The sequence below is a fragment of the Pezoporus flaviventris genome, unplaced genomic scaffold (genome assembly GCF_033815535.1).
Source record: "Pezoporus flaviventris isolate CSIRO_AGI_PZ_B2104156 unplaced genomic scaffold, CSIRO_AGI_Pfla_v1 ptg000008l, whole genome shotgun sequence".
NCBI classification, from domain to species: Eukaryota; Metazoa; Chordata; class Aves; order Psittaciformes; family Psittacidae; genus Pezoporus; species Pezoporus flaviventris.
In genome coordinates, this window is record NW_026892556.1 from 4,338,242 (window position 1) to 4,365,069 (window position 26,828).

A 26,828-nucleotide genomic window follows, 5' to 3' on the forward strand; every position below is an offset into this window, starting at 1 on the left:
TGGATGGGACGCATGTTCAGTACCAAGTGGTTGGTTTATACCTCCGGGCATCAACCGTGCTTTTCAATGTGTATGATGGCTCTTCAATGATTTCAGCACTTTCAGTGGGTTTATGTTGCAAAACGCTGTCTGCAGGCATGGACTGGGACGCTAATAGGTGTTTCATGGTCATGTTTTGTTGGTGATGGTGGTCTCCAGTTAACACCCAAGGTGATGATTACAGACTGTGCCAAGCAACGTCTGAACAACTGTGGGGGTGCTTTGCCTATATTCAGAGATGGGGTCCCGAAAGGGTCAGAATTTGATATAAACTTGCATTATTCCAGGAATTGGTTTAATTTTCCAACCTGTGCCGAAACCTGTCATGCCTGACTGGGTACCTCAGAACCTACCTGAGAAAATAAAGACCTTTTCAGAGATCAGCAGCCTAAATCCGATTCAGACTGCAAATGACACTTATTTTGTGGCTTGAGGATGGCTTGTATCACCAGAAACCATCATATTTTGCTAAGAGTGATGGCTTCAAGAGAAGCCTTGACCTGTGTTTGTCCTGCAGACTGACCTTCCATCAGTGGTGCACTGGTACAGCAGTGCTGGTGGGAAGCTCGTCCTCAAAGACAGCTCCCTTTGCAGGGTCAAAGCTAAACTCAGCTCTGACGTACAGCTTCTTCATTAGCTCATTAAACACTTTGCATAAGATACACAGGAGCTGGCAGTGAGGGAGAGGAAATCAAAGCCTCTTGCACTTAGTTCACCTGCATTCAAAGTCAGGAAACCTTCGTGCAATGATTCATCCCAAGCTACAGGCTCTGGAGCCCTTGTTTGCCTTCTTCAGAGCTGCTCCATGGACAGGGACAGGCTGCTTGAGCTGAAAGGAAGCATTTTAGCTGCAAAACTGTACAAGGCAGCATGTGCTATTTCTGGAGAGTGCTGTAATGTATGCGTCTAGCCCGGCTCACTCCAGCAACGGCCAAATGTTTTTCAAGCAGTAAAGAAGGTAAAATAGAGCAACGCTGTGCTGCAGCCAGGTTTCACATGCGATCCCTCAGCAGAGCCTGCAGGAGCCCGCACGTGCGCTCGCAGGCACATCGTTATGTGCATCGGTGACCAGAAGGATGGAGCCAGGGCACCGGGGACCGCAGCTCGGCAGCCGCAGCCAGTTACAGTCTGCTATGGCAGAGCACAGGCAGCTCGTGCGCTTCCAAACTGGGACCAGCACTTGATCCTCTCTTGCTCCACCTCTTTGGCAGCCTGCTGTATAATTCCTGCCCTTTGGGGAAGGCGAGAGAGGCATGGTGCCAAGCAAGGGGAATGGAGGGATGGACCTGCCTCCCCTTGGATGATGATCGGGGTCACCCTCTGCCCCCCTTTCTTGGACACTGCTACTCAAAGGAAAGAAAAGGGACAGAAGGACAGAAATGAGCACAAACATGGGCTGAGGGCTGTGTAGAAGTACCACAGGGTGGGATCTGTCTGGATCAGGCAGAGCTTGGCAGATTTTCACATGCACACATGGCAGCAGTGCCCGGCCGTAGCAGAGAGGCAGGTATAGATATCCCCTTGTTTCCCTTCTGGAAGCTGGCAGGAATAGGGGGTTCTGTGATATCACTGAGCGAGTGCTCTTTGTATTTACACACGGGGTTTTGTACGTGTTCAGTGAGAGGGCAGTGAGTGTTTTCCGGTGTTTTATGAACGCTGCTGGCTCTCTGCAAGCAGCGGGTGGGACACACGAGGGAGATCTGAGCTGGGACTTTATGGAGCTCTGCAAACCCTTCAGTAAATTCATGTTTGAGAAAGGGACAGCAAAGTCCCTTAACAGAATCCAGCAGCGAATGGGATGTTTGTTTATCACACGTGCTTCAGGCATTAATTGAGCCGTGTCCATGGTGCTGTGTTCTGATGCTAAAACCAACATTTACCCACAACCTCTATGGGTTGTTAACCCGATTTTGTAGCGCTTTTTGACTTTCACCCTTGTTAAATGAAAACACCATTCTGTTGTAATACAGTTGCAAGGTTAACGTATAAATGTAGGTTTTTGGGGGGGGCTGGAACTATTGAGCAGGGTGTTTTATAAGCTTTTTGTTCCCAATGATTGCAAGTATTCTCGATATTCATATTCAGCCCTGTCCTGCTATTGCATTTACTTGTATGTAAATGCAAGTAAATATATATATATGTTTATATTACACATATTATATTACATATCTATATTATATCACTATTATATTAAATATTATTACATTATATTACATATTTATATTAATATAGTATTAATATATGTTAACATATATAGGCATGTTCACATATGTGCTTTTGCAATAACCTTGTAGGGAGTTTTCTGTCACTTCATACTAGCTCTGCATGCATGTGCCAACACACTTTCAGAAGCAGCCACTAATGAGGATACGGGTTTAACATTACCTAATCTAATTGCTGGCAGCAAAAGGCATGGTGGGGAAGATGTTATGAAGAATTGCTGGATGGCCTAACAGTGTTAGTTCCATTAAATCCTTAGAGTCTGACCTGCCTGTAGTTATTTCCTCCTGCCTAACGAGGAAAATGCATTTAAAATGACTATAAGAGCAACTGGATGGGTGGATGTGAAGGGGTTGGAAGAAGTGTGGTGAGGACATGCTGAGGGCATAGGAGCTGTGTGGGCTCTGCATTGGTGTCAGGGTAACCCTGCCTGGCCATGACTGGGAAGCTGCAGCCCTCCCTGCCCTGGTTTCCACGTGGGTGAAATGGGGCTCATCAGTCATAGAATCATAGAATGGTTAGGGATGGAAAGGACCTTAAAATCATCCAGTTCCAAGCCCCCCTAGTTCCAACTCGCTTTCTTGTCTGATCTGATGAGAACTAATGGTTGCAGCCATCCCCACGCATGGGGCCACTGCCCCTGGGGCTGAAGGCACTTCTGTTAGAGGTGCCCAACAGCAGCTTCCTCATGCCTCCTTTTGTCCTGCATCCAGGATGCATTATGGCAAACTTTGTTCTTCAGCTCCTCTTTAAGCCACTCTCAGCCTTTTGAACGTTATTTTTCCTGGGTACCCTCCCAAAACCCATTGTGATTTTTAATTTCCTATTAAGGCTGAGCCCCACCAGCACCAGGGCTGGCAGTGAAGGCTCAGTCCCAGGCTGTTCTCAGAGCAGCTCTCCCTGCTGCAGGCTGGGGCAATGCTCACATTCATTTTCCAGCTCTGAAGTAGTCAGGACAGGGTCCAGCTTGCATTCGGGGTGTGATTTGAGGAGAACTAGAAAGTCCATCACCGGGCAGCATCCTGTGCCTTGTCTTGTGCAGCTGGAAATGATCATTTCACATATGAAAAAAAAAATCCCTGCATTGACATTCTTAAAAAGCATTTGCTCTCCTGTCCGGGTCCCACGTGAGAAGAGGACAGCATAGAGAAAATGCCAAGAGTTTAGGCCAAAACAGAAGCAGGATGGATTGCAGATAAGGAGTAAAAGGGCAAGTAAAGAAAAGCCTTATTGTCTCGATGGGAGCAAGTAGAGAAATGCCCGAGTTGCTACCCCAGTTGGAGATGTGTCTGTGGTACAAATGGCACACATTTCAAACTGCCTCATTACATTAAGGTCTCGTGTTTTCTTCCCTAGGCTCCATTTCCCAGGTCACCATATGAACACCTGAGTCTCCTCGAGGTATCAGAGATGAACCTGTAGCAGCTTGTCCACAGGTAAGAGTTTCAGCCATTGCTCCGGTGCCTGCTCTGATGGTTTGGGAAGCATGGAGCGGGGGACCACAGAGCCTGTGGCCCTGGTGTTTTGGGGCTCAAACCCGTGTCCATGCTGCCTGATGCTCTGATGGGACGTTTGCTTTCTGATGGGGGCTCTGCAGGTTTTGTGCTCCTCCAAAGTGATGTGGCCACAGGGGTTTGCAACTCCTAGAGCAGACATACAGTGACTGAGCATTTAAAATGATGTTTTGAGGTTTGAGGACTGATCTGGGTGGGGGTTAGTTTATTTCTGCTTACACCATGCTGGTGGTTTTGTTGTAGCTGCCCATCCAGAGTAGCCTGTGTTCCTGTACTGGTGCTTGCTCTAATGTTCTGAAAGCAGTCAAGGTGCAGATCTCCCCTCCTGCTGCGTGGTTTTCTTTCTGGGTCTTTACCCATTAGCTGCCTAATATGAAACAGAGACAGAAGCAACTGTTGGGTTCCTCCCCTTGTAGCTGAGCAACATAACCAGCAAGTACCCAAATCCCATTGTCCCTGCTCACCCTTGCAACCTTCATGAAGTCTCTTCATTCGCTGATGAAGGTTCACCTTCCTCAGGGATGCTGCTTGCCCAGTTTTGGTGAAGCCTGTTGAAATACAATATTGTTCATAGAGCTCTTGGAGAACCCTTCAGGAGAAGGTGCTGAGCTGCTGGGCATGCACACTGACCACCAGCATGTTGTAGAGACTCAGCTCAGGGTCCGTCACCTGTGTTGGGTGGATTTTAAGGGCTGGGAGTCACCCGGCTGATATGAGGCAGATGAACACAGTCCTTGTGTGAAAAATGGGTTTGTCAGCTCCCTGCTTTGGAGCATGCATCTTTATGCATAGGGATGCACATCCCATGGCACTGCTGTCTGCAGGCAGGTTCACAGTGCCAGGGGCACGCTGCTGATCAGCAGACACGGGTTATTTTCAGAGTTACAATGCACTGGTGTAGGATGGGCAGCAGAGCAGCGTTCCCTGGGGATGCGAAGGAGCTGGGGGAGGCAGTGATGCTGCCCATGCAGAAGCCACAGCCCTTTTCTCAGGGAGAAGCTGTTGGCTTGGAAATAACACGAAAGCAGAGCATCCCAGAGAGTGGCAGCCGCTGCCCCGCTGTGCCACAGCCAGGCCTTTTGTCTCATCTGCCAGTGTTAATTGAAGGGGACAAGTCTTGCACCCTGGGAGCAGCAGGTAGCGGCACTCCAGTAGGAGCTCAGAGCCGGCTCCATCAGCAAATACTTCTTGCTTGGCTGCAGTCAGAGCTCATTATCTCACTGACCTTTAATTTCACAAGTGTTTCCAGGTTGGACAGGGCTTGGAGCAAGCTGCTCTAGTGGAAGGTGTCCCTGCCCGTGGCAGGGGGTTGGAGCAGGATGAGCTTTAAGGCTCCTTCCAACCCAAACCAGGCTGGGATTCCATGGTTTCTTGCAATGTGTTCCTTCAGCCTGGTCCTGCTTCTGACTTCCATTCCCAGAAGCAGCAGGATAATAAATTCATGTGCTGTGTTGTCTAGCCGCTTCGCATCCCTCCCTCCCTCCACCCTCCGTCTCTGTCCTTTTTGGCAATCTGTCATTTTTAGTTTTGGTACAAGTCCAGGAGCTGAGTAAAAACTACTTGGGCAGCTGGGGGGGAGAAACAATGGGGTTGAAATAGGCTTTAACGTGTTTGTAAACAACTGCACTTCATCAGGGTCCCAGCCCAGCACGCTGGCAGCAGACAAAGCTGATGAGACTCTTCTGAGATCAGAATTAATTAGACTGCATGGAAATGGTGCAATACAGACCACGACGTGGTGGGATATAGCTCCTGTTCTGTGGTCCATGTCTGTTCATTTATGCTGCGCTCGTCACTGTGGCTGCTGAGCACCTGAGATTGCTCTTCCCTGAGCTGTGGCAGGGAAGAAGATGAGCAGAGAGAGCTAAAAATGCTGGGAGGACTGTGTTGCACTTTGAGGGTGCCCTATGGTGTATCTCTGTTTAGTGGAAATCATACATGAGGGAAGATCAGCAGAGGGAATAATGCTGCTGTCCTGTCAAAGTACCCCTTTTTCTCCTGAATTCCCACAGCTTGTTCCAGGTGAAAAAAATCCCAGGTTTGTGTGTTTTTTTTTTCTCTCAGGGAGTGATGATTTGAGGAGGGAAGCATAGGGAAGTGGGCAAAATAGCTGTAGTTGGAGCATATGGACTGGATGATACCGGGTACCATGGACTTTGATGAATAAAACCTGGATTTGCAGGTGCCTCCTTCCCACCCCTTTGCTGAGGGCTGTGAGTGGAGTGGGGCTGACCTCAGGAGGTGACTGTTTATACCTGCAGGAGTTTTTCTAGTGGGGAGATAACGGGGGAACAAAATCAAAGTGTTTTGAAATCAACCCCTTTGAAGCATCATGACTTGGCTCACGAAGCTGGTCCATGGCTGCTCCCTCTTAGGGGATGGATGCAGCCGGTCCCTACCTCTTCTGTAAGAGTGTAATTGCAGACACTGGCACGGTGGCTTGGAACGGGAGCACATTAATTAATTCAGGACATGCTGGGATTACATTTTATTAAACCTTGGAATCAGAGTAGACCTGATGAAATGTAAGCAAAGGTTGGGAAGGGAAAGGAGGGCTGTGTGCCACACATGCTGCCTGCCAGCATGACTGCCGTCGTGCCCTTCGCTGGTGCGGTACCAAGGGCATGCTCAGGTTATATATAGATATATGTGTACATATATGTGTGTATGTACATATGTACACACAGGTATATACCTGGTTTCACTCCAGCCAGTGTGATCAGGGGAGGCTCTGCTTTCCTTACCCAGTTGCTCTGGATTTTTGCATGCAAGCTGACTGACCCATCCCTCTCTCTTGCAGCAGGTCATAAACGGGACCTCTGGCCATGTGCTCCCAAATTGGAGTGAAGAGGAGGTTTCTTTTGCCTTGCCCCTGTTTAAAAGGGGCAAGTTGAACTGTTAAGTTTCAAACTTAAACAGGGGAGACTGAGATGAGCTGTTAGGCAGAAGCTCTTCTCTGTGAGGGTGCTGAGGCGCTGGCACAGGGTGCCCAGAGAAGCTGTGGCTGCCCCATCCCTGGCAGTGTTCAAGGCCAGGTTGGACACAGGGGCTTGGAGCAAGCTGCTCCAGTGGAAGGGGTCCCTGCCCGTGGCAGGGGTTGGAGCTGGAGGAGCTTTAAGGTCCCTTCCAACCCAAACCACTCTGTGATTCTACGATTCTATGATCCTGTGCTGATAAAAGCATCAGGCTTGCATGTGCTGGCACTACTTGACCCTGCTAGACTTTCCAGGACTAGCTAACTATTTTGGACAGGTAAACAAGTGTGTATGGGGGGTTAGTGCAAAACCATTGGCTCTCCAACAAGAGGTGCAGCACACGACCCAGCCTTTGCAGGGATGTTGTTTTGCCTGACGAATCTCCAGCATCCCACACGAGCCGTCTTTTCTCCTGACAGTGTTGGGACTATACTTCATGCTAATTTTAGCTCTCCCTCCAAGGTGGATATCTTTGGGGTTTGGGCACAATGAATGCCTTATTCATAAAGCTACAAACATTGTAAAACGAAGGGGGGGGGAGCAGAAAGTGTCCCACCCTGAAATGTTTCTGATCTCCAAGCAGCTGTAATTTGGGCTTGCTTGGAGAACAAGCTGAGGTAGTGTTCATTTTAACAGCCAGGAAAGGGCTGTCTGTTTATATTTAGGGCCTTGTAGATTTGCACAGTGTATGCAGGTGGCACATTAAAATGTGTGGATGATTTCTTACCAGGATAAGGCTGTGTTTTTACTGGACTGCCGTTAATCCTGTGTGTGACGGCTAAGTAAGGAAGGATTGAAAAGTCAGTTCTGACAGGTTCTGAGGTGAAGTTTTGTAGCCTTTGGAGTGTTGTTTTGAGATTAATCTTGGTGAATTTGTCCCATGCACCTTCCTATACCCCAGAACACACATTTTGAAGAGCAGGTTGGCTGCTTCAGACAGTAGTCCATAGGGCATTGGCATTAGGATCATTGAGTTCTCACCACTAAGTGTTAATAGACTGCTGCAATGACAATAAGTAGGTGGGTATAGAGCATCTTCCAGCAGGGAGGTGGGTAGTGGTCCAGGATCTAGGTCAACTTGATGGTTGCAGCTCTGCATGAGCTTTGTCTGAAGAAGGCTGTGTCTTCAATGTATCTCCAGCCCTGCTCACCATCCCATTGGCTCCAGGAGCTAAAAAGCCCACAGCAAGAAAAGACAAAGTTCTCTTGCTGACATTAGGGAGCTGAAAGCCTGGTCCAGCCACACATCATCCTTCTGCCACCCCTCAGAAATCCTCCTTGGCTACTAATTGTGCTCTGATCATCACAGAATCAAAGAATCACAGACTGGCTTAGGTGTGAAAGGACCTTAAAGATGATGTAGTTGACCTCCCTGCCACGGGCAGGGACACCTTCCACTAGAGCAGCTTGCTCCAAGCCCCTGTGTCCAACCTGGCCTTGAACACTGCCAGGGATGGGGCAGCCACAGCTTCTCTGGGCACCCTGTGCCAGCGCCTCAGCACCCTCACAGGGAAGAGCTTCTGCCTAAGAGCTCATCTCAGTCTCCCCTCTGGCAGGTTAAAGCCATTCCCCTTGGTCTGTCCCTACAGGCCCTTGTCCAAAGCCCCTCTCCAGGCTCCTTGTAGCCCCTTTAGATACTGGAAGGCTGCTGTATGTTCTCCCTCTCTCTTCTCTTCATATGGTCTCCTCCCTTTCTGCCTTTTTCATGGGGAAATCCAGATGCTCATTTGGTATTTGCAAAGCTTACCAAGATCCCAGGGCTAAGGAGGTTTGCAAAGAGCAGAGTACAGCTCTTACCAGCAGTTGTCTGGGTCTCCTGGCGAGGGCCCGGGCTGTGAGGTTTGTTCACAGATCCAAAGTTAGAAAGCTGTTGATGTTCTTTTTCATTCGCAGTTACAAGAAGCTCTGTTCCACTGAATTGAAATGAGGTTCAAAGTGGGTGTAAGAGATGGGTGGAGCTCAGCCCAGAGAAAAGCTATTGCACTTTAATTGTATGTACCTGTAACATACCGTGGCAGGTTATGGTTTGGGAGATGAAGTAGAAAAAAGTGAAATCCAGGTTCTGTTTGCACTAAAATATTTCCATGGGTGTTTGGGTACTTTGCTGTGGTAACCAGAGGGCCTATATTTAGAATCTTTCCCAAGATGTTGCTCTCTACTACATGGAGTTGCTTGGGAAGCTGGGGTACGAAGTTGTCCCAGGGACTTTTAAGTTCAAATGAGAGTTAATTCAGAACAATTCCAAAGGACTGTGCTCTTACAAGTTGATTAGATTTTGTTCAAGGTCTCGCTGGCTGCATGTCCTGCCTGGACTTCATGCTGGGCATCCCTGAGATCCCAAATTCCAGCATTTAGCTATGGAAAGGGGCTGCTTTTATTTGGACAGATCCTGACTGCGGGATTAAACAGATGATATTGTGATGGCAACTTGTCTTAGCAGCTAAACAGAGTAATCCCAAAATACATGTTAGTGCTCTTAAACATGGTAGTTTTGGTCCTCAGCCAGCGAAGCGCCTCCGAGTCTAATCTAGCAAAGCTCAGCTTTCTGTTTCCTGCAGAGATTCACTGCGGAAGAGAACAAGCCCACAGGTTCAGCTGTGCATTTGTGTGTGACTCTTCTACCCTGTCTTATTCATCTGAAGGTCCTTCAGCTTTTATTAGGCTCACACAGCGGTGTCTGGATGCTCCAGTTTTCACATGGAAGTTATTTAGAACATTCGGGTTGAAGCATTTCTTAGGGAAGTTATGCTCCATTAGGTATATATCCAAAAAGAACAGAAGCAGCCCTACTCAAAGAAGCCCCAGACAGCACCCACAGAGAGAAGGCAAGCTTCTTTTCAAATGTCATTCTTCATCTTTAATTGTCTTTCATCCATAGTTATTTAAATACACTCGCATGTATTTGAACAAACAACAGCAGCACAGCAACTGCACTTCATCCACAGCATGCTCCTGAATGCACCGCGTTTTGTGAGAGATTGGTTCTCTCTCGGATGCTTTGCAATGATGTTCTCCAAAGTGTTCCCATGTGCATTGTAACAAAACAGATCTCTGTCGTGGATTCTAGACACAAGATAATTCTCTCTACGTAGATTTTGTACCAGAACAATTTGTGCCTGCTCAGAGGCTCACAGAGCCATCAGGGTTGAAGGGAGCTCTGGAGATCATCATGTCCAACCCCACTGCCAAGGCAGGGCCACCCAGAGCAGGTCACACAGGGACGTGTCCATGGTGGGGTTTGAAGAGGGAGACTCCACAACCCCCCCCCGGGCAGCCTCTGCCAGTGCTCTGAGACCCTCAACATAAAGAAGTTCTTCCTCGTGTTGAGGTGGAACTTCTTGTGTTTCAGTTTACGGCCATCGCTCCTCGTCCTGTTGCTGGGCACCACAGAAGAGAGTCTGGCACCATGCTTTGAGATACTGATCTGCATTGATGAGATCCCCTCTCAGGCTGCTCTTCTCCAGACTAAGGAGGCTCAGCTTCCTCAATCTCTCCTCATCAGAGAGATGCTCCAGACCCCTGAGCATCCTTGTGCTCTTCCATTAGAAATGCAGTAACTAAAAATATGTGAGGAATGTCTATGCACTGTCAGATTCAGAGAAAAAGGTATCATTACATATATATTTTGATGACATATGGGCTACCAAAGAGGGTTGACAGAGAGCTGGGACAGTTTGGCCTGGGACTGGCACACAAGTTTTTAATGCATTTCACTATTTGAGTCTGGAGGAAATGAAGCACCACAGCTTTTAAAGTTATCTGTGAGCAATGGGTCATCTTCAGTCCATGTGAACAACATCACTGTTAAGGGAAGTGTACAGGTGATGGATTCTCCTCTGTATGACACATTAAGCGTGTGTGTTAAACTAATGTGGGTATCATGCAGTGAGCATCACAAAGTGGAAAACGATACGCTGCTGTTAACATATGTGACATGGGAGCTCTCAGCTGTTGAAACCTTTTACTTTTAACAAGATGCATCTAATGTGTTCTCATCTTGAGTTATATTTCAGACTTCTGCTCTACTCTGTAGCCATAGAGGCAATTATAATCTTATTTGCTTAGTTCCAATTCCTTTGTTGTTTATATGAAGAAAAATACATCTTCTTACAGACAAGGAGATAGTTAGCAGTGTTTAATGTTTGGGATTTACTTTAATCCCATGTGACCATAGTTAGGCATTTAATCCTGGAAGATGAAGTAACTTCTAAGCTCAAAAAGATACTCAAGTTTTCAGAGCAAGTTTACAGCTCAATTTCATATTGACATAGAGAAACAAAATGCCCTTATTTTTTTTTATTGGTGGTTTTCTTATTTCTTCTCTCATCATTATTATACCACAGAAGCAAAATTAAATAGGTGAGTAAACAGCATCTTCCAGCAGTGAGGTCAGTAGGTTCGTTTTCTTATTTGCTCTGGGTATAGAAGAAAGCATCACAGTCTGTACAGTGTGAATATTAAACCCAAGAGGTTAGTATGGACCTGGTTATGTACAGGGAAAGTCGAGGAGTAGCATTTTAGAGTGAAACTGAAACCTGTGCCCCTATTTAATCTTCATCAGGATTAGGTCCAGTGTCATTTTGTGGTGATGGGGGAGCTGATGAGAGACTGTGGGTGGTACAGCATGGGAGAGAGGCTGACATGAAACCTCTCCCTGTGTGTGACTGTTCTTTGGCAGTGGAAAACCAACTGTACATGTATTAACCCAGCTCACACTATGGGGAAAACTTGTCTGAAAGCTATTAGACATGGGCACTCCTGGTATGACAGCATGGTTTATACTACAGTGATCTGGAAGCAATAGCATTTTGTCATCTGCAGGTTGTGGTAGCACGACAGCCAACGTGAAGTATTTGTTTTAAGAATGTCAATGCATAAACTCATTTTTTCCCTAAGCCATGCAGGGAGCGTTACTGAGATGAGTGTGGAACAACAGACATTTTCAGTTTCGTTGGCATTAATTGAGATGGATGTGAAAGGGTTCTATAAATCAGTGCAACCTTCAGAAAGGGTGACTCACTTTGAAGATGAATCCCAGTGGCAATATATCCAACGCACAGAAATTCAATCAATACAATAAACATAATGTAAAGGTATAGAGGATATGCTGGTCTTGTTATTTAACCTGCTCTGAAAATGCAAGAGCATGTGTCCTCTAATGAGATTAGATATTACATTAAAAAACACTAAGCCTGTTAACACAGCGCATAATTAAGCCCTGGAATTCATTGCCAAGGAAAATCTTTGAGTGGATCTTAATAACATTTAAAAAAGAGACAGACACGTCTATTATTAATCAAACCAGGCACAGATCTGCTCTGTGAGAGGTATAAAAATGCGAGGCTGCTTAAGAAATGGTGCAACATGTGCAAGTCAAACACTGCCTGCCGAGCAAGGGAGCTTTGGGTTTGCCTTTTCTGCTCACTGTTGGGTCGATTTGCACCTGCCTTTGAAGTGCTGTGACCAGGGGAGATGTCTGCAGAGCTGCGAGGTCCATGGGAAGGTCCTGCAGCTCCAACCAGGAGATTTAGGAGCCGCTCGGATAAGCAATGGGTCAGCTGAGGCACTTCTGAGAGCACCCGTGACACTTTAAGGTCACCGTACCCTTTAGCAGAGTGAGAACCAAAGGTGCTGAGTGTTCCAGTGATGTGGCTTTGTGTGGCTTTGGGGTGTTTTGCCTCTAAACAGCCACACGTGGGGCTTGGGGGGGTCACTGCGTGTCCAAGCTGCAGTTGTTTCACTTTGGAGCTTTTAAAGGAAAGCTCAAGGAGTGAGCAGGTCAATAACATTGGCTGCCAGCAACCTCAGAGCATTCCCGGGCTTTCACAAAGCCCACTTTGTGCTAGGGTTAACCCAAGCAAAATCCACGGGGAAGGAAAATGGGATGAACCTTGTCGAACCAAATGGGTGTCCTCTGTCTGCATTTTGTGTCCAGGCAGAGCTTGACTCCTTGATTCTTTTCCTCCTTAATCAGCTTCGTGTCACTGTAAATCTGTGAGGTGATGCGCAGTGACCTGCTGATGGTTTCTGTCGTGCCAGCTCATGATCTGCTGGGCACTAACGTGTCACGCTTGATGAGGTTGTGCCCGTCTGAGTCCTGTCCTGCACTGTGTAAGGAGAGGAGCTTTGTTCCAAGGGGAGGCAGAGGCATGGTTTTGATCTCAGGCTTTCCTTGGTCTGGCCCACACCAGTCTCTCCTGACTCTGGCAGTGGAAGGATGAAGTCCCTTCCCACCTCAACCATGCTGTTTATGTGTTGTGAAGGATGTTCCCTTTATATGTGGTACACGGGAACAAGTCAAGGACTAAAAATAACAGTTCAGTGCTGCTGCTGCTGGTGCATAACCTCTTGAGAGCCAGGCTTCATGTGTCTGCTTCTCATGCTCTTGCTGTGACACGGACAGGGAATGAGGAGTGTTGGAGCCACCTTGCAGGAGGCAAACTGGGGCAGTAAATCTCAGCTTTCCATTTGCTGCTTTCCCTCCACGTCTCAATTTCTCAATGGCCTACTCGGTTTCCTCTCTCTGTCATCCCCCTGGGCTTGGCTGTGCTGCTGCTTCCCACTGGTTGCTGACCTCTTAGATGATAAACCCCAAAAGGGCAATTCACCTTTACGTGCCTTGCACGAACGGTAGTGAACAAAGATGCCTGGCTCTCGCTTGCTGCCGATGTGGCCTTTGGGAGGTGATGTACAGATTTACCAGCTGTAGAAGAGCAAGTTTTCAAGCTAAAGATCTCTATTTAACCTTTTCCCTGAAGCTTGTATTACTTCCAATAATCCACACTCAAAGGAGTGGGGGGACTCCCACACTCCCACAACCCCCCTGACTCAAGCTACTGGTCCCAGGTCTCTGGGTTATTTGAGAGCCAGCCCTCTGCAAGGAGCACCAGAGGAAGCCTGCTTCATGCTTGCTCCTCCTCCTCTTCCTCCCTGGCTGTGGCAATCATGGGAATGGCAGGAGGCCAGCAAGCCCTTACACACTGCAGCTCTTTACACTTGGTCACGAGCCTTGGTCTGGGAAAGTAAGAACATCCTTCAAGTTAATTATGTGTTTCAGCACCCTCCCTAAGCAAGCATGGTTTTTTAATCGAGACCCTCAGTTGCAGGTGAGAAGAGAGAGGATGGGAACATCACTGACTTCACCCTGCAGGTTTCAAGCTGATTGTATGCCAAAACATCATTAATTTCTGCATATCAGAAATGAAGCCTTTGCTGTCTGTGCTCGGTGCTGAGATATGCAGGTCTCACTGCACAGCTCTATTAGCTCAATTTACCTTTCTTTTCCAAGACAGTTTTAGCACTAATTGACCAGAATTCAAACCAGCTTTCTCTCCTGGTAATGTGGGTTCATTGCTTATAATTGACCTGCTCTTCTGGCAGTGAAGAGAGCTCTACCAGCCAGCATGTACTGTGTGTCTGTAGCCTGTAATTACTTAGATTTAAGCCCTTGAAGGAAAATCTTAGGTGTTTTCTCTGCTGAGTTGAAACTGTAAAATAATATATAGGAAAGACAAATTTTCAAGCTAGTCTTTTAAATGTCTAAGCAGAGTCAGGGAAAGGAGGCTTAGCACTTTTGGGCTGCTGGTGGAATACAGCTTTATGGAGGTTATGGTTTCAGATCTCCTAGAAGGACAGCCAAAGGAAGGCATTTTTATGTCACTCTCCCAGAGTTATTGGTTGCAATGGGTGACACAGAGGTACCCAGTTTTGCCATTCTAAAAGCACACTTCAGAACACAAACCCCAATGCTGAGGTGTTCCAGTTGAGTGCAGTCCTGAGCAGCAATGCATCCTCAGCCACTCACAGACCATCTCCACACATACTCCTCTCCAGAAGCTGGTAGCCAGTGTTTCCTGTGGTCTCCCCTGCAGAGACACGCACCCCACTGGCTCCCAGGACCTTCCTCTACTTGCCAACTCTTCTGGCTTGGTGTTTGCTAGGGATCACACACTGACCCCTGTTCCCAGTCCCAACTGCTGCACCCAACCTCATACACACAGACATGCTGACGGTGTCTCCACCCAGGAAAACACTTAGAAATGAAGTTTAATAGAAGATAGGACAGGCTGTGCTGGACAAGTGTACTCACCAGCACTGCTTACACAGGGGGGGCCCTTTTTATCTTATGCCTCTAGTTTACCACATATGCTCATCCCAAAACCATCTTGATCCCTCCCTTTCCCAACTGTGGTGCCTTCCCTAAACGTCCTATTGTAAGTCTTGTGCAATCCCCAAATGCCCTTTCCCTGCACCCTGTGTGTCTGACACCCCCTCAGTCCCAAAGGAACTCCAGTTGACTCATCTCAATGGGTTTCACAACCATACCCTGGGGCTTGGAGCTCTCCTGGGAGGAGCTGGGCAAGGGAGTCCCTTCTCCTGAGCCCATCATTTTGGTCTCCACCTGCCATTGTGCCTTGTGCTCCTCTGGGCTTGTGGAGGTGGATGTGGGATGGGCTGGTGGGCCTGGGAGTATCTGGGCAGGGTTTTATTTGGTTTCCTCGCCTCATGTGGACTCTCTGTTCTCCTTTGTGGGTGTGCAGGTGAGGTTCTTATTGCACAACCTAATATAGCCCACAGAAGTGGCTAGAGATGGTCACGGCCACGTTCTGGCACAGCCTTGCACGGCAGTCTCCACCAAAAGGCGATGTCTCCCATCTTTCCTGATGGGAGGTGAGGGGTACATCAAACCTCTAGTCTAAGTTAACATTATAAAACTTAATCCAGTACGGAGGTGGCTGCCTATCAGCAGTTCTCCTACAGCACCTCTCTTATCTCTTATCAGAGAGCATTCTGTGCTTCGTGCTGAATTTGGGGGCTGTCTATGCCTAGTGGGTGGTGTTCAAGCAGATGCCTTCCCTTTGGATGAAGACATAGATCAGGTTATGAGCAAAGTGTCTAGCTCAAAAGCTTGGGGCATTTCTGAGCATGTGTGGGTGCCTGCATGAGAGCACCTAGAGACATCTGAGGTGCTACATGGCCTCTAGTCAAGTTGAGACATCTGCAAGGCTAAGGAGCTCAGAGCATGGCATTTCTTGATCTTTATTTAATGCACACACCACACCAGATGCCAAAGCCAGCCAAAGATGCCAAAGCAGATGCAAAAACATCTGGACTTCACCTAAATCTCCACGATTTCCTTATTCTGCTGTGATCCAGCATAGAGCATTGGCTGATCTCCAGCAGAAGTCTTTTTCTATTCTCTTGCCTTAGAGGTAAGCAGTAACATAACTTGTGTCATGTAGCCATGAGGGAGAGAAGAAAATTGAGAGAGTGGGAAACATACCTCACTGCTTAAATTAACCTCTCTGGGATTCTTTTTAGAAGATAGGAAAAATGACAACCTGATTTATAACAGCCCTTTTCTGCCTTGAAATTCACTGTGTGCCTGTCCTGTCTCTCTGCATCTCGAAATAAATCATCAAGAGCTTCAGCAATGCACTCATAGAAATGGACCCTTTTATTTGGCCACCATGTGCACTTGACAGCTCAAACACGCTTTTCCAGGCAGCGCTGCCTCTCTGTGGTTTCTTCTCCAGACCCCCTGAGTTCAAAGCATTGATTTTCCATTTAGGCTTTGCGATTTTTCTCTTGGTTGGGGTCTCTAAGGGGTTGCAGAAGGGGATGGCAGCAGCTTTCTTCATATTGCAGACTGCTGTTTTGGGGAGTTATAATGGGAAACGTAACCAGGGTGAGCAGATGAGTTGTTGTAAAAGCTTCATCCTCCAAAACGAGCAGGATGTGCATGGAATACACGAGTCCTGAGTTCACAAAAGCTGGTGTTCACAAAAGCGAATTGTTGAAGCATCACCCAGCTGCTGTGTGGGCCAGGACTGGCTCCGGTTTTCCCTAAGGCACAGGAGCACAGATGTAGAAAATGCTTTTCTCTCTTTCTACCTCAAAAAAAAAAGGAGAATAGTTTAAAACAAAGCATCAAGATTTGTCCTTCTTACCTCATGTGACAGAAGAGGCAACCTAGAGGCAAAGAGATGGGACTATCAGGTCTTTAACTTCTCTTTCTGTCCTCAGTAAAGTAACCCAAGCTAGTCTGTTGGCTAATTTTACACCCTCGACACAATGCTCCCCGGAGCATGAACTTAAAGTAGTTGTAAACCAAAAGTTCTTTAAGAAAGAATCACAGTTTGGAGAGTTTGTGGTTTTAGACAGAGAAAATACAGGACAGGACACTGTGTGCTGTGAGAGTGAGGATCAGGGTGGCTTGCGTGTCCCCAGGCTTGGGCACTCTGTGTGTTCACAGGGACAGAGGAGGAATTTTCCTGCCCTCGGAAATTTCCCGAGGGCAGGAAAATTGGGATTCACACAAACAGAGACTTTGTGCAGGAATAGCCCGGTTCTGACTATGATTTTCTCAGATCTGGAAATAAATCCATGACAGAGGCTCCCAGGAAGTCCTCTGCAGAGTCAGGCTTAGCTGGTCCTGCGTGTGGGACAGCCTTGTTCTTGGTGGTTCTTTGATGCATGGAAAACCCTAGTCATTCCTTTTCTCACATTAATAACTGTTTATACAAGAGAGATCCAGTTCCTGATGTGGAGAGGATTGTGACCCACCTGAAACCTGCCAGGTTATTAGGATGCTTACCTGGATGAAGAAAATCGGATCTCATCTGAGCCTCCTCTCCTTGTAGCTGAACACTTCAAGCAGCAAATTAATTCCAGCCAAGTGAGAGGGTTTTCCTCCTGATTTCATTTTTCTAATTAACAAATGTGAAAGATCCTCACTGCATCCTAAGGCAGGGCAGGGAAACGTCTGAAGACATCCATGCACACACACATACCAAGAAAACCTGTTGTCAGCATCCCTGCTATGGATCTAAACCTAGGTGAGCTTTCCCCATCTTCCTCTCACAGCATCTGCTCTGAGCAGGAGGCTCTGATGGCAAAGCAGCACCTGCATTTAGCTGTTTCCTTTGTCCTGGAGGTGGAGGCTTGCAGGTAATGCTTGCTTAGGAGTCCAGGTCATCCCCATGCTCAAGGCTGTGTTCTTTCTGGAGTTTCAGTGCCATTCTCTGCATTCCCAGAAATCCTCATTCTCATTGCCTAGTCCATTGCCATACCATCTTTATAAGGAATGAACCCTCAAATCATTTCTATGACCAATACATCCCCTTTGTGTGAACCTGAATGCAGGAGAGAGAATATAGGACAGCAGGAAAGGATAAAAATCAGAGAAAAATATCTTCACATGCAAAGCAAGTTTATCAGGAGCTGTGCCGGTGGTTATGGAAACTCCCTTAGTCCTTAACAAGATGTGTATCCGTGTTGTTGTTTACAGGATAGCCAGTCTGAAACCACCCCAATAACCAGTTGCATTAAGACAGCTGGGATCTTGCCTGCGGACTGTTGACACAAGTTGTCAGAACTAAGTTTGGAAGGATGTTAGCCAATTCCTGCCTGAATTAGAACTATCCTGCCTCATCCTTGGTGCTGCATTGGAGGAGGCGATGTTCACAGATGGGTGGGATCCACCCCTGTGTGCCAGAGTAGCCCATAGACAACTCAGAGGGTCTTAAAGGGGGTTGAACTTCACCTGTATTTACTCCAGCCCCAATTAGGCTGCAGCCACATACACAGACATGGTCTTGATTCCTAGGTCATGTTGGGACACGTCAACTCATTACTGACTGCACGTAGACTCCCGAATGGCCCAAGCACATTGCAGCTATTTTCCCCTGTTCATGCAGCTCTGGATTTTCACCATGATACTGATGTTCAATCAACTGATGGAACAGACCTGTCCTTCTCTTCCCTCGCTATGACTTCTTGAGTGCAGTTTGATGGTACAGCCACGTCCCTTCTGGCCACCTCTGGGTAAGTGATACAGGAAGGGATAGACCTTGGTATGAACAAGAATGGCAGCTCAGCATCTGGAACCACAAACACTACACTGGTGATTTTACGGTTTCCTGCAATGTGTTGGCTCAGAGTGTTTGGGGTTTTTTGATACCTTCATTTCCCATGTGTTTATTTGAATTTATTTCTGTATGTGACATGAAGTCCTAATTTCCTAGGTTTAGAAGTTCTAAGTGACTGTATCTTATTTTGGAATGGTCTTTTTGATGAATTTCCTTGTCTAAAATGTATATTTTGTTGGTATGGTGTTCATTAGTGAATGATATCCAACTGAATGTATGAATAATGCATAATAACCGCAGTGAGGGTAGTCAGGTGACATTTCTAGTGGTCTGATGAAGTGTAAACTGATGCATGCTCATGCACTCACATGCACACATCCTTTTAAAAGCACACTACTGGAGTTTCAGGGCAGTGAGAGCAGCAGGGTTGAGACCCCCCTCATCTCCCTCCAGTTGAGAAGTCATCCACTCTCCCTTTGCAGTCACGAGAGAGGACAAAGAGTGTTTCAGGTCATGATTCACCTACTACTTCAGCTGTGTATCTTGCAACGAAGTGAATCGACTCTAGGACTTCCTCCATGAAAGGAGGTGTGGAGGTATTTGCTTTGCAGAGAGCTGAAGTTGGGTGAGATAAATTCCAGCCAGGAAGCACGCTGCAGAAGACAGGCATTAATATATTTTTATTAGCAATAGCTTAGAGGCCTGTGCTGCCAAGAACAGCAGATTGGGAAAAGGTGTGCAGGGTTAAAACCCCCAGCCCTTTCTTCTCTGTACTTTAAAGGCTTCCTTTGTGTGACCAAGCAACACACAAAGATGCCAGACAAAGAGACGAGGCTGCTGGGAGCCTGGAAGTCCCCTGTGGTCAAAGTACCAGGTAGCCGCAAAGTTCTTAAGGAGCAATGCCAAGTGAGCAATGAGAACTGGTGCTGCCCCTGCCCATTCATTACAGCCACTGGTGAACACATGGCCACAGTAAATAAGAGATCTGTTAATTCTTGTAACAGCTCTGTTTCAGAGGTGTTAGGTTAGATCTTAGGCAGAAGCTCTTCCCTGTGAGGGTGCTGAGGCGCTGGCACAGGGTGCCCAGAGAAGCTGTGGCTGCCCCATCCCTGGCAGTGTTCAAGGCCAGGTTGGACACAGGGGCTTGGAGCAAGCTGCTCTAGTGGAAGGGGTCCCTGCCCGTGGCAGGGGTTGGAGCTGGAGGAGCTTTAAGGTCCCTTCCAACACAAACCAGTCTGGGATTCTGCGAGTCTAAGTAGCCAAGGTACCACAAGAGAACACATTGATTAGGTACAACAGTCATTCTTGAATGATGAAGTTGCTTAATTATATCTTTCCTAGTGTAGACTATGTTTAAGATTTTACTGAATATTACCTTTGCTTTTTACTGAAGTTGAACTTAGAATCATAGTCATAGAATAGTTTGGGTTGGAAAGGACCTTATGATCATCAAGTTCCAACCTCCCTGCCATGGGCAGGGACACCTCACACTAAACCATGGCACTCAAGGCTCTGTCCAACCTGGTCTTGAACACTGCCAGGGATGGAGCATTCACAACCTCCCTGGGCAACCCATTCCAGTGCCTCACCACCCTAACAGGAAAGAATTTCCTCCTTATATCCAATCTAAACTTCCCCTGGTTAAGTTTTAACCCGTTACCCCTTGTCCTATCACTACAGTCCCTAATGAAGAGTCATTCCCTGCCATCCCTATAGGTCCCCTTCAGATACTGGAAGGCTGCTATGAGGTCTCCACGCAGCCTTCTCCAGAGTCAACGTTACTGTGGGGCCACTTAGGCCAAAGCCAAGCTTGCTGCAGAAACTAGTTTTGCACCAGTTCTAACATTATTATTAAGTGGATGCATATTTCTACATGTACGGAACAAATGCTGTAAATCTGGAGAAGCTGTGCTGAGTGCAGCTTCTTGTACATCAAAGAACTGAAATCTCTGCCTTACAAATGCAAAAGGAAAAGAAACCAACTGACTCTTAACTATAAAGTTATGGTTGTTGCCTGAATGATGCTTTTATTCCCTTTTTCGGTGGTGTTAGGCTGCTGCCTGCTCTCCCTTGAGCTTCCATCAAAAGATGCTGTCAGTTAGTGCCCCCCCCCTTTGCATTTAGCCACAGATGCAAAACTTATGATGCTTTATTATTGAAGTTTGTTAAAAGGACACAGTCCACTAATAAAACTATTTTGGTTTTCTTTTGCTAATTCTGACTTGAAAGAGAGAATATGAGCTGACGAAACGATGTGAGTGGCTTTAGTGAGAAGCATAAATGAGGTAATGCAATTAATGCAAAGAGCAGCAGAGGCTTCTGGTAGAGCACTGGTCACGAGAAATAGCTCTTCCAAGAAAATTCACTCCTGAGTTATTACCTTGCTTCAGTGTAGAGGGGGATTTGTGGTGTTTCAGTCCAAACACATGCTGCTGATCCTGCTGCCTTCTAAGTTTTAGGGGTTTCTAATTGCTGCCCAATGTATTGGGTTTGGAAGAGCTATAACCTGCTCTAGGTGACCCTGCCCGGGCAAGGAGGTTGGGCTACATGATCTCCAGAGCTCCCTTCCAACCTGAATGTGGTCACAGTGATCCTGTGATTCAGTGAATTAAAAGCCAGTTGCTTCTGCTCAGGTCCTAGCAAAGGAGGCAGTTTTAGGGAACATGTGTTTTGTCTTTAGAAGAAATAGCTGTCATTGTCCAGCCTTATCCAAGCCTTGTACTCATCCATCTCATGATATAGCCCTACTTAAGACTGCATTTCAGGATTAATCTCGTTTTTCTCTAATGAGGATGTATTATTCAATGTTTCTTGTGTCATCCATTATTTTACTTCTTCCTGGCTGAGTCCGTGGCCATGTGCAGCATAAACTGTCCTATTTAAATACCACTGAGAATCTGGGGCCAAATTCAACTTCAGAATTACTCCTTTGAAACGAATGGGCAAACTGTTGGGAAAACTTTCCTGTTTGTCTGTGTATATACTAAGGAGCAGCTATCCAGAGTTCTGGGTGCCCAGGAGAAATCTTTACAAATAATAAATCATAGGATTACAGAGTGGTTTGGGTTGGAAAGGACTCTAAGATCATAGAGTTCCAAGCCCTGTCCAACTTGAATTTCTTCCTTATATCCAACCTAAATCCTTCCCTGTTTCAGTTTGAACCAATTCCTCCTTGTCCTATCTCTCCAGTCCCTGATGAAGAGCCCTTCTCCAGCATCCTTGTAGCCCCCTTCAGATACTGGAAGCTGCTCTGAGGTCTCCACGCAGCTTCCTGAAGCTGAACAGCCTCAGTTCTCTTAGTCTGCCTTTGTATAGGAGGAGCTCCAGGCCCTCATCCTCGTGGCCTCCTCTGGACTTGCTCCAACAGCTCCATGTCCTTCTTATGTTGGGGCCACCAGAAATGCGCACAAACAAAACCAACCTGTCAGTTCAGCTGGAGCAAACGGAATAATCCTGTAACCGAGCTGAGTCCCTCAGCCCCAGCAGTGGCTTCCCCCTCAGCCTGCAAGGCGAATTGGGCTGAGCAGGGTAACCTGAGAGCAGACTGTTACAGGAGTAGTGTGTGAGCAAGTGCCAAAGGTCCAAGACAGGGCAGGCTGCCCGCACTGCCACCTCCTCCTCGGCCTCTGCTGTGGGAGGGCTCCTGCACCTGCAGTGGGATGCTGCCATGGAGAGGTGGAAGAAGCTATTGCTTCACATGGGGTTGTCCCCTAAAACAAAGCAATGGCAGTGTTTGGGTTCATCCTGGCTGTAATTCCACCAGTGCAGAGGATGCACAACACATTGGTGACCTGCTGAGACACACCAAAGTGCAAAGGCTGCAAGTGGAGCCTCCGCATCTGAGCACCGATGGGCTGGGATGTGTGACTCAAAACCAGGAGCTCATATAAGGACACAAAGCCCGTCACATTCCCCAAGTGTGGCATTGAAACAACACATCTCACCCAGCAAAACATGTGCTTCCTGTGAGCTCCAGCAGCCTCTGTGGCACTGGCTTTGCTTTTCCTCTTGTCTTCCTTGACATGGTGTTCTCCCTGCCCGGGAATTCATGGTGAGGACATCCTTTGCCCTGCCGTATTTAAGGGAAAATGAATATTCACATGGGACAGTTGGTAATTTCACAGTCGAGAGTGATTCTGGTGACTTGGAAAGGGTTGTCAGGGTCAAAATGAAAGAGAAATAGGTTTTGGGGAGTGTGACTGCATTTTGATGGCTATTTCTATGGCATCTTTTCTCTATAAGGCTGATAAATACTTGTGGACTATATACATATGGTATTTCTAAAGAGGAGACCGGTGAGATCAGGAATCAGTGGCTGATTTTACAAATAGGCATTTAAGATATTTGAGATGAGCAATTTCTAATAGGACTTTTGAGCTCTACTAGGTAGAATTGGGAAGACTTTATCCACAAGACGTGACGATGGCAATTTGCGACCACTTGACTTCTTTGAAGCAAAATGGAACGTTTGTTTTTGCACTGTTTCCTAAAGGGGAGATGACTCCTGTGGATACAGAGCAATTGAAAATATATGGTAAAAATGCTTATTTAGTTTATAAATTAATGCTTATGATGTATAGACCCTCCTTCTGCTAGATGTGGACCTCGTCTGTAACACCTTGTTTCATATGTGTTGATGTGGTTATTGGGGTGTTTCCTGTATATTGGGCTATTTCAGTGGATTCCAACCTTTTTCCTTGATTTGTACATCTCACATTTTTACAGGGGGGTGCATCATTTGCATAGCTAATTCCAGCTTCCAGGGGCTGGATTTGCTTTTCTTAGTTACAGCTCACAAAAACCTTTCAAGCTGCCACTGATCCCCAGGGCTCCCCAGGCACACTGGAAATGCCTGGCCTAAAACTTATAGAAAGGTTGTCCAGGAAAATAGAAGGGAAGGGAAAAAATGGGCTGGGAAGTCACTGTGTCTCATCTCCCAGTGCAAACAGGGCTGGCAACTGAGAGAGTTTGGGCTGATGGAATCATGGAACAGTGAGGGTTGGAAAGGACCTTAAGATCATCTAGTTCCAACCCCCAAAGCTCTGTAGAACCCCCAAATTCTGAAGATGCTGTTTCCTGTCTCCTGGTACGCTGCAGAACTGGGGTAGGTGAGTGGGAAGCTGCTCATGTGCTTGTGCAAACATGTTAAAATAGGGTAAGATGGTGCTTGAAGAAATGGATGTTGTTTGGTCCAGCACAGTAAGCATAGCTTAAGGCCATTCGATCTCCATAGGAACACTTGTGGTGAAGGGAGAAGTCCCAGGTTTCTAGCTGACCTTCTCCCAGGGAGATGCTGAGCAGTGCCTGGGCGGGGGGGGAGCTGGTAGGTCAGGTAACCCCTGGATGCTGGGAATGAAGGCAGAAGGAAAGGGCACAGGCAGCCAGAGATCACAGAGCTCCAAGGCGAGGGTCTGTGCCACGGTCCGGAGCTGGCAGGGATGGTTTGGAGGCAGGAAGCACGTCAGCCTGGTTGCTTTACTCATTAATTCCTGCCATGCCAAAATGCAGCAGCGTCCCTCCCCGAGCGCTTTTCCCCGTGGTGGAATACATGTGCTCGCTCGGATTACTCATGGCTGGCTGCGCTTTCCATTCGCAACATATTGTTTGACAAATGTCAATTCTGCAGAAAAAAGCATTTTTATGATTTCTTCGAGACAAAGTTTCAGATTTAACATTGAGCAGATGCTCTGTCTAAAATTAGCATAATGATTCCTCATGCCTGTTACTTACAAGGACATGTGTCTTTAATGGAAGTGTTGGAATAATAATGAAACTTTGCAGTGATTTTTTTTGGGGGGGGGCATAATTGAATATTCTCCCACATGCTTTTGAAATGTTTAACAAGCACAGGGACCTTTTGCGTTAAGGAACGTTGTTATTCCCGTTTTGCAGATGTGGAAAGTGAGACACAGAGCTCCTGCAGTGCCTGATGTCCAGGATGGAAGCAAGCTGGGGAGAGCAGAGCTACGACAGGGCGTGAGAGGGAGGAACTGAAGCCAAACCAGTGCTGCCCTTCAATGGGGGTTTGGTGACGGGATGGCAAAAGAAGGGATATGGGCTTCCTGGGGTCAGTCTTCCAAATAATCTCACCCCAGGAAAGGTGCCTGGTGGGATTTCTAAAAGCAGGGGAGGCTCAGGGCTTGCCAGTGGTGCTGAGTGACCTAAAACTTCTGAAGATCTTATTTCGCTTTTAGGGATTTACAGTTCAGGTTGTAAAAGGTTGTTAAATGTGTCTGAAATGTGTTTGATTCACTGGTTTTGGCTACTGTAGCTTTCCCAAGGGGAAAGGATGACATGAAAACCGTGTTCCCTGTCTCCTATTCAGTCAGGAGTGTGATTGCCCATAGCTGGGCATAGGGGCTTTAATAAAAACTAAATACACAACAGCATTTGTAGGTCCCCAGACAGGTGAAGTGACCTGTTGATAACTGCACAGCAAATCTGTGAGAACTCATGTGAAAATCCCTGGTTCCTTTGCTTTCTTATACCTAAAGGGGCTCCAGGAAACCTGGAGAGGGGCTTTGAACAAGGGGCTGTAGGGACAGGCCAAGGGGAATGGCTTTAACCTGCCTGAGGGGAGACTGAGATGAGCTCTTAGGCAGAAGCTCTTCCCTGTGAGGGTGCTGAGGCGCTGGCACAGGGTGCCCAGAGAAGCTGTGGCTGCCCCATCCCTGGCAGTGTTCAAGGCCAGGTTGGACACAGGGGCTTGGAGCAAGCTGCTCTAGTGGAAGGTGTCCCTGCCCGTGGCAGGGGTTGGAGCTGGGTGAGCTTTAAGGTCCCTTCCAACCCAAACCAGGCTGGGGTTCTGATTCCCACACTGTAGCAAAGGGGTTCTTTGGGGGAACCTCCTTTCCCAGTGAGTTACTCAAACAGCAGCTCGAACAGTCACGGATATGGAAAAGCTCAAAGTCCTGACCATGCTTTTGGCTTCTCTTAATGCATTTTAGCAGCAGGGAAGAGAAGAGCGAGTTAGGGACCAGCTGGAAGAGCACAGAGCAAATAGAGCACCAAGGGTGCTCCGAGGAGGAGCACAGCGCTGGGAACTCCTCCACAGCAGCAGGGGTGGTGGAAAAAGCAATAGAGCCCAAAACCAGAGAAGTGGGAACAGATTCAAAGAGGTTTTTCAGGCAGCGGGTAATTTGTGCACACCCTGGGCCACGCTGAGGTGAACAGGAGTGGGGTGAAGGCAGCGTAACCAGACTAAACACCAAGGGGAGGGAAAGAGGCTGAGCTTTAAATGAGATGTGGTTGTTTAAACCTGACCTGAGGACAGCCCCTTTCCTGACTAAATGCTGGGTTCTAACAAAGGATATCCACAAAACTGCTGGTCACGGCCTGAACTTAACCCTCTGTGTTCCTGACCCTGCGGTGGGAAGAGGAGTCTCAGGGGAGCCTGGTCCTTCCTTTTCCCATCCAAGCAAAACCACGCTCTTCCACCCAGGAAAAGCCACCAGGACCAGGCAAACACCTTTGTGTTGGTTGCCCTGAATGGTGGTGTTTGTGCTCAGGGGGAAAAATACCTGGACCTTTTTGGGTGTTGGAGCACAGAGCTCAACCTCCACGATTGTGAAAAGGATGTTTGGGTGTTTGATGGGATGAGCACAGTAAAGGAGGCTGGTTAAAATCATTCAAACCCTGAATGTGCCCGTGTTTGATGTTCTGTGGTGCACTCTTAAAGCAATGTTAGCACTTTGCCAGTGTTTTCCTGAATTCCTGGGGCTGTGTCTTCCAAGGAAGAGAGAATTTATCATAACAGAAGTGCTGAAGCCTCTCACAGTCACTCCAGGCTGGGAGATGATACTTCAGTAAGTCCTTCTCACAGCTCTCAGTTCATCCCTGTGCACAGAAGGAAGGAAGGAAGACGGTGGACGTCAGGAGGAGATGATCTGTCTGGCCTAGTGAAATCAGAACCATCATGAAGCTGCTGATGAAATCCTAGGTTGGTTTGGGTTGGAAGGGACCTGAAAGATCTGAGACTTATGCAGTAACTGAGATGTAGCTGATTTTAACCCACTGTGACATGGAGTAAATGGGACATTGCTTTGGTGGCTGCTTTTGCTTCTGATTAGGGGTCCCTGTGTTTCTGTCCATGCTACTATGAGCTCTACTTCATCTATTACACGTCTGTCCATACCCTCAAGTTGGATGCTTGCCGTATGCAGTCCCTTCTATTGCCACAGTCCCCTGGGCAGTGTGGGTTGTGTTAGCTG

At 47.3% G+C, this 26,828-nt stretch overlaps 1 protein-coding gene across 6 annotated transcripts in view; it reads left to right on the plus strand.

Moving 5' to 3' along the window:
- The window catches only part of HIVEP3 (HIVEP zinc finger 3), a 244,363-nt gene that overhangs the window by 111,481 nt on the left and 106,054 nt on the right, over positions 1-26,828 (plus strand). For all 6 annotated transcript variants that reach the window (XM_061450011.1, XM_061450009.1, XM_061450010.1 and 3 more), the window contains one exon: positions 3,616-3,695. The gene's annotated coding sequence lies outside the window, so the exon portion shown is untranslated. The remainder of the gene's footprint in view (positions 1-3,615; positions 3,696-26,828) is intronic.